The 11,560-nt window shown below is 36.3% G+C and overlaps 1 long non-coding RNA gene across 1 annotated transcript in view; it reads left to right on the top strand.

Moving 5' to 3' along the window:
• Positions 1-11,560, top strand: part of LOC128247578 (uncharacterized) — a 183,122-nt gene that overhangs the window by 160,447 nt on the left and 11,115 nt on the right. The window contains exon 2 of the long non-coding RNA XR_008263910.1: positions 2,518-2,598. This is a non-coding gene — a long non-coding RNA (uncharacterized LOC128247578). The remainder of the gene's footprint in view (positions 1-2,517; positions 2,599-11,560) is intronic.

The following is an 11,560-nucleotide window of genomic DNA, read 5'->3' as shown; positions in this document are numbered from 1 at the left end:
GGAGGCGGTGGCGGAGGCGGCAGCAACAACAATAACACCATGAGGTGCAGCACCGACAACACACTCTCAAACCACAGGTCCTTCTTCAGAAATCCGGAAAGGAGATACGTAACATCACTGGCCAGCAACATCTGGCAACTAGAAGACGATAGGGTTCCATACTCGATCTCATGTAGAATTCTCGAGAACCCAGGCCTTTACATCAAAGGGAGGAAGCGTTGGAAGTTATGCATAGCTGAACGCGCGAGAATCCTAAAAGACTCGCTTGAACAGGGAACATCTTTAACTCCAGAACGGAGATTTTTCGGTCTATGATTACATTTAAGGAGGTTCCTGTTATCCGGAAGCCGATAGCCGATAACAAAGGGAGATATTCTTCGATTCTTACCTTCAAGGACTGAGGCATTCCCCACTCCATATTTCATGGTCAACGGGTTTTTTGGATCTGACGATACGCCATAAGACTAAAACGTTTGTGGACGGGAAATCTAAGCGAATCCCATAAACCGGCCTTCTCCATTTTTAATATATACTACTCTATATCTTAGAGCGTGTTTCTTCTTTCTGATTTATGTTTATTGCAAACACAAAAAAAGAAAAATATACATTAAATAGCTAAAGGATTAAAATTAATCAAAGGACATACTAAGTATGCCTACCTGCTTGAAATAACAGTAAAATTTCTTATTTAAATCGCCAAAATACACTGGTAGTAATAACTACAAAAATCAACCGTCCATATATACGAGTGAGTAGACAAACGGAAGAAGGGCTCTCAACACATTTATTGGGACTTACATGTATAGATCAAAACAATTTCATTCAGATTCCTTGGTCTTCACGGATATATAAATGTACATCTAAGCCCAAATACACACTCGTATGCGTACGGATGCATACACACAGAATTACGGACATATACATGTACATATATACATATATACTCCCGCATCTATCACACTTCCCGCTTTCCCCAATCACACGACCGATTTCTTGTCCACAACGCGGTCGATTTCCTGTCTTCCATGCACTATTTGCCAGCTAATTGTTACCGCTAAAATACCAGCACCAAACCGCCATATCGCAGGCTAATGTCAAGTAGTAAACATTGATTCTCTTCAATCGAACTCTCACTAAGATCCCAATTGTCGAAGACTAGCCACACGCTTGAAACTCGGGGTCCTAAGGAGCCTAAATCAAACTGTTCTGATCTCTCTCTCTCTCTCTCTCTCTCTCTCTCTCTCTCTCTCTCTGTATATATATATATATATATATATATATATATATATATATATATAGGCATAGGAGTGACTGTGTGGTAAGTAGATTGCTTAATAACAACATGGTGGCACCTTGGGAAAATGTCTTCTGCTATAGCCTCGGGCCGAGCAAAGCCTTATGAGTGGAATTGGTAGAGGGAAAGCGAAAGCAGCCCATCGTGTATATATATATATATATAAGTGTGTGTGTGTGTATGCTTGTGCGTCTGTGTTTGTCTCCTACCATCGCTTGACACTCAATGTTGGTATGTTTACGTCCCCGTAGCTTAGCGGTTCTGCAAAAGATATCAATAGACTAAGTACTATGCTTACAAATAATAAGTTCTGGGGTTGATTTGTTCGACTAAAGGCGGTGCTCCAATCATGGCTGCAGTCAAATTACTGAAACAAATAAAAGAATAAAATAATAAAAGAACATACATACACACACAAACATACATTCGAAACGCGGAATAGATGAAACAGGGACAACTGACGAAGGGGTATACTCTTTATGTTGCCTGTCTCGTTTCTTTGCTTGTTTTTTTTTTTGTTTTTTTTCGTTATTCGAAAAAAAGTTCATTTCCTATGTTTTCGTTCTTATGTTTACGTTTCTCATTGTGTTTAACGTTTTCTTTTTTCTTGATGTCCTGTACCCATATATGCATGTATATATACATATATATGTAGGTATGTACATATATGTATGGATATATGCATATACTTATATATTATTTATATCATTATATGATCGAACGCCACGCATCCTTTTCCAAGTAAGTTTTATCTTAATAATTTCGATGCGCACTCTTCTACTATCTTTTCTGTCTCTGTCTCTGTCTCTCTCTGTCTCTCTTTCTCTTTCTCTCTCTCTCTCTCTCTCTCTCTCTCTCTCTCTCTCTTGTTCTTCATCTTTTCAGTTTTTCTCTCCCACCCTTTCCCTATTCTGCTCTCCCTTTCACCGTTCCCTCTCTCTTTCTCTCTCTTTCTCTCTCTCACTCTCCCTCCTTGACTCTCTCGTTGCTGACACGGGACGAAAGGGAATCTATGTTTTTGTCTACTTCCTTCCTAAAGAAAAGACGTGGCTCGCCTGTTTCTTTTCATGGCTCGTCTACCGAGCGTCCATAATAATGTTTCTATCGTCTTGGCTCAACAGCCCTCACCGTTTGTTTTTACTGTCTTGTTCTCACTGTTCTGTTCTTGTTAACACTTGCACCCAACGCAAAAAATCCCAAATTTTATTCAATTTGCTTTGCAGGAAGGACTGTTTCGACGAAGTCGCGTATTGTTCTTGCCTTCGGAACGCGGAGTAGATGAAACAGGGACAACTGACGAAGGGGTATATTCTTTATGTTGCATGTCTCGTTTCTCTGTTTTTCTTCGTTGTTCGAAGAAAAGTTCGCTTTCTATGTCTTCGTTTCTCATTGTGTTTAACGTTTTTTGATGCCCTGTACCCATATATGCATGTATATATACATATATATATATAGGTATGTACATATATGTATGGATATATGCTTATATTTATATATTATTATTATTAGTATTATCATTATTATTATTATTATATATGCATATATATATATATATATATATATATATATATATATATATATATATATATATATATATATATATATATATATATCCGTGTATGTATGTATTTATGTGTGGAAAGTATATGTATCTGTACAAGTATGATAAGAGTGTTTGTGTATGTATAAGAGTGTTTGCTTGCATGTGTGTGTGTTTGTGAAAAGTCATTTTTTTATACGTTTGAGTGCATTCGGACGTGAGACGACCGTAGCTGCGTTTGAAATCACGGGACTCCCAGGGTAAGTTTTTCTTCCTTAGATGGGTGACTGAAAACAAATCTTGGGTTTTGAATGACGTCACTTGATCGTAAGACGCATACGTTTCTGCATCGTTTCTTTTCGCCAGCTGCGAGAACCAAGTCGATCATTCACAGCCCTATGTGAACGAATTTTTGTCTCGTTATAATATCACACGTTACGTTTGCCGTTGTGTATAAAGCTTGGTCACGCTAGGATTAAATATATAATGTTGCAAGTAAGAGTATTTAAAATATATATGCATGTAGAATTATATTTTTCACTTTTGAGTGTACGTGGACGCATTTGCACATAGGTTTCAATTGGATCTAAGTTTGAATTACTTTCGAAAGGCGGACCACGAGCATTGATTGATATGCTCTGGTCTGAAACTGATTAAGGAATCCACTTACCCAAGACGATAAAATTAAACGAATTACGTTTCATTGCTGGTAAAGTGATGGGTTATTTCTTTCCAGGGTAACATATTCGGCACAAATTGTATATTGGATGGGCTAAAATATATTCAACAGTTCAGAAGTAATCTTGTTAAATATCAATTACTAATAGAAAGATTTTTTTTGCCTGGTGTTTAATTTCGCACTTTCGTAAACCAATGACAATATAGGCAGTGTAATAAATAGCAGAAATAGCGTAACATTTCTTAATCATTAGAGTTTACCGAATGGATGTTAAGATTAATAAATTTGAGAATATTGAACATTTACGGAAGAGTTTATTTTCAATTTTGAAAAACTAAACAAAGTAGTATTGATTTCAATGATATTTATGTATTTACAACTTATGAAGAAGCGCCGCCCCATGTAGCTGACATGTTTTTCACTATCTATACTGTAATACCTCTGTCTTATTAATCTCTTTTACTCTCATTACCCAAATTGTTCTTCCCACTCCACTCAACATCAAACATTATACAATCTTGTTTTTACTTTTGTTTTTCTCAGTAGCAACCAGCTCGCAACTACTTATGAGGAACATTAACAACGTAGATTTAAACGATCTCATATGAACTGCGCTAACAACGTAGATTGAAACTGTTTCATACGAGCTGCGCTAGTCAATAAAGAACAAAAGGCTATCGTATTTGTAAAGAGTAAATTATTATTATTGTACTTGTACACCTCTGAAAGTTAAGTAATATCAGTAAATAAAAATAAATTTCAAATTGCTAGTAATTCTTCATATTTCGCTGGATTACTACTGAAATGTTATTCATCCTTGTAACAGCCTTTCAACCACAGCTGGAAACCACAAGAATAGGACAATGCCTCATTCACTACGTCAATGCACGTAACAAATTCGCTTACTGACGCAAACGTGCTTTGTAGTTTCGCTTCTACATAGATTTATTTTCCGGAAAATTTCTGTCACTCCACGAATCCCTTACATCTAATTATATTTCCTTAAGAATCACTAGACTCGTGATGCTTAGTTTATATGATAAAGAGACATCTCTCATAATGAGAAGGTGGTTGTGTATCGCAGATAACATTGATCACCTGAAAAGTAAATACGACGCTGTCAAACAATGAATCGGTGAAGTCACTAATTCTACAGTGCTATCGCTGCTTATAGCAGGAGGCTATATTACCCTAAGACTGATTAAGAGATTAATTGAGTCGACTGTTGAAAGTTAAAGATCGTGTCTCATGGATACAACACAGCGTAGGTGAGAGGTAACGAACTGCTGGCTTGATTTGCTCCTCTTTGCTCTCCACCTATTTATATACGACGTACTTAACCAGTACACAGTTAGCTGCATAGCAAACACAGTTAATTACCCAACACACAACTAGCTACCTAAAATAACCATTCTGCTTCTATACTGTATTCCTTGGAGCTAAAAGATATTAAAGATCTATTATTAACTATGAGGTTTGTTAATTTAATCAATATACCACAGTGGAGGGCAATGTCATTTACGTTCAGAGATTAATTTGCAGATACGCTTTTATTTTATTTCTTCAAAATCAAAAATGATATTTCTGTAAGTTATTATGCATTAATATTTAATGAAAACGAAATGAATCCTAACGGATTTCATCTCTTAATCTAACGTGTCAAGAGAATGTAAGCCTGAGGTATACCATCTTTTTCTATCTCGCTGTTAACCAAAAATATGGAAATCACAAGACGCCAGCACAGCTGTGTGGTAGTAATTTTGCATCCTCAAAAACATGGTTTCGTGTTCACTCCCATTGGATGTCACCCTGGGTATGTCTCTTCCAATATGACCACGGGCGGACCAGGGCCTTGTGAGTGGATTGGGGGGAACGGAAACTGAAAGAAGTCTGGTACGAATGTGCGTGTGAGTGTGTATATGTATGTGTGTGCATATGTATGTATGCATATATGTGTGTGTGTGTGTGTGTATGTATACATGTATGCACGTATAGATATGTATTAGTGTGTGTGTGTGTGTATGTGTGTGTGTGTGTGTGTGTGTGTGTGTGTGTGTGTGTGTGTGTGTGTGTGTGTGTGTGTGTGTGTGTGTGTGTGTTTCTCTCTGTGTTTGTTCCCAACACCGCATGACGAAATGTGTTGGTGTGTTTATGTCCTTGTAAGCCACTGGTTCCGCCGAGGAGACCGATAGAATTTACACCAAGCTTTGAAAATATAAGTTCTGAGGTCGATTCCTTCGATAGAATTCTTCATGGAAATTCTCTAGTATCGTCACAGTCTAGTGACTAAAATGTAAAAGACAAATGATAAGTTATTGACTAGTGCCAGTTCAGTGCTCATAAAGGATACTTATGATCAAAGGAATGACTTATACTTTCATCCTGTCATCTTCAATACTTATCTAAATCTATATCATTAAAGTAGCGACAAATTTTCTTTAGGAATAAATAGATGGCGTTTTGGTTGCTATTTCGATTACAAGTTCCATGTTACAAGTAACTACACAAAAAGAGGACATGTACAACAGATTGAAATTTTACTGCCAAAAAGACCAGCTTGCTATTAAGTTTTAACACAACACTGAGTTTCTCGAACCGAATATCATAATAACCGAAAATCATGATAATATTAGTTTCAAATTTTGGCACAAAACTTTATCGGAGAATGAGATAAGTCCATTACATCCACTCCAGTGTTTAACTGGTACATAATTTATCGTTTCTAAGATGATCAAAGTAAAGTCGACTTCGGAATTAAGAACGTAAATACGGACGAAATGTTCAAGGCATTTCGTCCGGGATGCTAATGGTTCTGCTAGCTCAGCGCCTTGCATCAGCACTAAGGATGATAATAAAAATAATAATAATAATAATAATAATAATAATAATAATAATAATAATAATAATAATAATAATAATAATAATAATCCTTTGTATTATAGCAAAGGCCTGAAATGTGTGGGAGGTGGACGTCGATGACATCGTTCTCAGTACTCAATTAGTATTTATTTTATCGACACTGCAAGGATAAAACGCATATTCAACCCCGGCGACAATTGAGAAATGGATGAAAATTTGGAAAAAAAAATAAAATAAAAATAATAATAATAATAATAATAATAATAATAATAATAATAATAATAATAATAATAAAAGACGAGACATAACGATTATAGATAGAAGAAAAATGAACTTGCTTACTTGTCGACCGATCATACCCGTTTGATTGCAGGATCGTAAAGAAAGGGGAAGAAAAAACATGAAATCTCTTAAAATTTGAAATAGGAAGAATTTGGAACTTGCTAACAGTAAAGTTTGTGCCTTTAATAATTGGTGCGTTGCGAAAAATAAGCAAAGATGTAGACAAATGGCTGAAGGAGATTGAAATAGAATGCTCGGTAGAGCTCCTAGAGAAAGTTAGTCTCGTACGACAGCAAGGATTATCAGGAGGGTTCTAAACACTTGAAAGACTGCTAAAAACCCTTAGGTATCTAAGATTACAGGTAGTAACCCGCTACCCACATAATTCCTACCAAGAATAAAGCCGAAACTGAGCCAAACAATAATAATAATAATAATAATGATGGTGGTTTAAAATTTTGACACAAAGACAGTAATTTTGGGGAGTCGATTGCATCGACCCCCAATCTTTCATTGCTACTTATTTTATCGAACCCGAAAAGGATGAAGGGCAAGTCGACCTCAGCGAAATTTGAACTCGGAAGGGAGCCACAGGCATTACGATAATGATAATAATAATGGTTTCAAATTTTGCCACTAGGGCAGCTATTTCGAGGGAAGGCATGTGTCGATTACATTGATCCCAGTATTTGACTGGTACTTAATTTATCGACAACGAATGGAGGAAAAGCAAAATCAACCTCGATAGAATTTGAATTCAGAATGAAGCAGCAGACGAAATACTGCTAAACAATTTGCCCGGCGCGCTAACGCTTCTGACAGTTCGCTGACTTAACAATAATAATAATAATAATAATAATAATAATAATAATAATAATAATAATAATAATAATAATAATAATAAGCAACCATACTCTGGGATATACCAATACACACAGATAGAGAAATTAAGGCAAATAGACCAGATATAGTTGTCAAAGATCATGACGAAAAAAAATGCTTTCTAATTGATGTATCAATACCAGCAGATGACAACGTTTCCCTAAAAGAAATGGAAAAACTTTCAAAATACAAAGACCTGGAAATAGAGGTAACTCGAATGTGGAATCTAAAAACAGAAACAACTCCTATCATAGTAGATGCCTTAGGTATAATAAAAAAATATTCAGACAAATACATAACAAAAACACCAGGACTTACAAATATATACAACATACAGAAAATTGCACTACTGGGCACTGCACACATCCTACACAAAACACTTCAATACAGTAACCATAAGAGTATCACAGCAAACCACAGCACATACCCAAGGCGCACAGAGCTGCGCTCAGTAGTGAAGTGAAAGCACGTTATAAAAATAAAACTACTGAACAATAATAATAATAATAATAATGTTTTCTTTATTAACAACGAAAGGTCACAAACAACAGTACGCTCAGTAAAGAACAATACAATCAATACAATGTGGGATTACATAATTTCAAGCGTGTAAACAGCAAGAAAACAAAAAAAAAAGCAAGATAACAATATAGATTGTGGTACGAAAAATTCCCCAGAAGCGGGGGATTTCTAAGGACTGTTCGTGCAAACTCCACAAGACCACGGTCGCTTACACTACAGGGACAAGTACCCTCTCCGCATCGTCTTTTAATCTACAAGCACATGTTAAGAGTAGACACGTTTACTCTGTTCATTCTTGCTGCACTCACCCACCTTGCAATAAAATTTCTAGGAGGTAGCCGAATATGATATCTCGTGTTTCTGCGGCTGTTATAGGTCTTTAATAACGCTGCGCTTCCATTGCTGCGAGTCATGTGGCGGGCTTTCTGGGTAGGAATTGAAAACCATCCTTCGTTCCGGACTGCCGTTCGTCCCAAACAGTTCAGCGGAGTGCTGCTGAAACGCCGCACCCACCTCTTCGTGCTCGAGTACCATGTGCCTATTTCGGTCCACCACTGATCAAATTGTAGTTTTGTTGTCATGTAGCACCCCTGCCAAGCGGGCACATCAAGCGGTTTTTGATCTCTTGTTTCTTAAAGCATGGTCACACCTTGAAATATTTAGTATCATCTAGACAATTGATTGACAATCGTTACCACGACAGATAAAAATGCTTAGCGGCACGTTCTACGTCTTTACGTCCTGAGTTCAAATGCCACCGAGGTTGACTTTGCTTTTCATCCTTTCAGGGACGACAACATAAATACCAATTGAACAATGGGGTCAGTATGTAATCGAATTAGCCCCGTCCTTAAATTACTGGAGTTACGCAAACATTTTAAATCAATATTTATTTTCATCTCTGCTGCAAGCTGGCAGAATCGTTACTGCGCTGGGCAAAATATTTAGCAGCATTTCGTCCGAAGTCGACTTTACCTTTCGTCCTTTCGAAGAGGATAACATAAATGCCAGTCGAAGACTGGGATATAGTTGACTTACCTCCCCCCCCCCCCACCGCCCACGAAATTACTGACATTATGCCAAAATTTAAAACAAGTATTTAATTTTTGTACGTTCAAATCCCGTTTCGTCAATTGCGCCTTTCTTCAATCTAACCACGACAGAATAATTACCAGTGTAGTATTGCGATAGGTGTAATTGACAGTACTTTTCTCCTCAAAATATATGACTTGGGAATGTTAGAAATTCTTACTCTCAGTACGAACCTATATCTTACAGGACTGTCTCGTCCTTGTTACAAGTGTTTTTTGTTTTTTTACTTGCCTTTCTTTTTTACGTTAGAGAGTGTTGAGTGACAGTTATTTTCCTTTTGAAGCTTAGCAGCTCTCGTGTTAAAAGCTCAAGTGGTAAATTAAAACGTTTGTCGACAGCTGGAAAGTTGAATGTTATTTTCTTCAGTAGAAAATATTTACAAAGATATATCTTACTTAACTAAGCAGCCAACAAACCACACTACCAATACCTTCGACGGTACGATCAATCTCCTACCCATTAGCACCTTTACCTACCATCCAGGTCTGCGCCTGCTTTAACGGGGACAGTAAACCAAAACAAATGTTATAAGAATCAGACAGAACTGTCGAAAAAGATATACATTAACCGGATGCTCTGTCCGATATCGCTGTGTTCGTAATTGTTGCTGTGATTGCATGCGTCTGTAGCAACGGCAGCGGCAATAGCACAGCAATAACACAGTGATGGCGACGGCAGCAGCAGCAGTAGCAGCACCAGTAGTAGTAGTAGTAGTAGTAGCTATTGTTGTTGCTTATGCTGCTGTATTCTTTGCCAGCAGTGTCCTGAACAAAAGCATAACGTTAGAAAAAATACTCCTTCGGTTGTGGTTGATTTTACTGTGACTGTAGCTGTTGTTGTTTTCCTTCAGTATTACCCTGATTGAACACCCTTTATTGGTTTTTTTTAAAGGTAATGTCTCTCTAAAGTGTGCTACACCCTATGTTTCGTACACTTTTTTAAGCAGTCACGGTTGGATTTGGCATTTTTAACAGGATGAACACCTGCGTAAATGATTCCATTAAATTTGACTTAGCTCTGGAATTAGTTGTAGATAGTTTTTCCTTTTTATGTATTTATATTCTTATCGCCGTTTAACTCTAAATTAAACAATTTCAGGAGGGGAATGTGTTTTTACGCCATTTAAAAACACACAAAAAACCGTTAGATTCACTTCAACATTAAGATTTAGTACGTGTCAAAATATGTGCGAAGTTTTGTCAATGAACCGGTCGCGATTTTAAATGTTGAAGTGAATCTAATGGTGTTTTGTGTGTTTTCAAATGGTTTATAAACATCTTCCACGCTACAATTATTTTTGTTTCAGCACACGATCTCAGATTAAGTCATCTGCTATGCAAGTACATCTCTGTAACTCTAAATTAATTCTCACCGATCAAGTTTTATCCATTCATTTTACCTTTTACGTGTTTCAGTTATTGCACTGTGGCCATGCTGAGGCACTACCTTAAAGGGTGTAGCTGAATAAATGGACACGAGTACTTAGGATTTTAGTTTGATGTGTATTCTATCGTTCGCTTTTGCCGAAACGTTAGCTTACGGAGACAACAACGAACCAACATCTGTTGTCCAGGGATGATGGAATACTGACACATACACAATGACACATACATTTACACGCATGCATACATTAATATGTGTGTGTAAGTATATATATATATATATATATATATATATATATATATATATATATATATATATATATGTATGTATATGTATATACATGCGTGCATATGCATATATATGCGTGTGTATGTATATATATGTGTGTGTATGCATATATATGTATATATATGCGCATATACGTATGTTTGTGCATATGTATACATATATATATACATTATATTTATCTAAATATATATAAGTGTTGGTAAGTATGATTGTGTGTATGTATGTATGTACACGCACACGCACATACACAAACACGCACGCGCGACGGTTTTCCTACGATTTTCTGCCTACCAAATCGTTAAGGGGCCCAGTACTGTATTAGAAGAAACTTGCTGAAGGTGCTGGACATTGGGACTAAACTTGATACTTTTTCGTTGTTATTTTGTCAGTTGAGTGTAATTTGAGAGAGACATGGTTAACGTTCATAGCAGTTGAATAATGATGTAGAAGTTTCTGTATATGCTCTGCTAGTAGCTTCTTCGTTCACTCGAGGGAACATTTCTTCCTTTTGTTATGATTGGTATGCTTACTTCATTCTATTAATCTTTATCAATTTTTTTTTCTGTCTCCCTATCATTACATTCATTCTTAGAGATGGAACAATTTTCTGAACATTCAGTTCCAGTCTCTTACTTTATTTTTTTTTCGAATAAAACTTAATAATAATAATAATAATAATAATAATGATGATGATAATAATAATAATAATAATAATAATAATAATAATAATAATAATATA

This window comes from Octopus bimaculoides, chromosome 4 (genome assembly GCF_001194135.2).
Source record: "Octopus bimaculoides isolate UCB-OBI-ISO-001 chromosome 4, ASM119413v2, whole genome shotgun sequence".
Classification (NCBI taxonomy): domain Eukaryota; kingdom Metazoa; phylum Mollusca; class Cephalopoda; order Octopoda; family Octopodidae; genus Octopus; species Octopus bimaculoides.
This window is presented reverse-complemented; position numbering and strand designations above follow the sequence as displayed.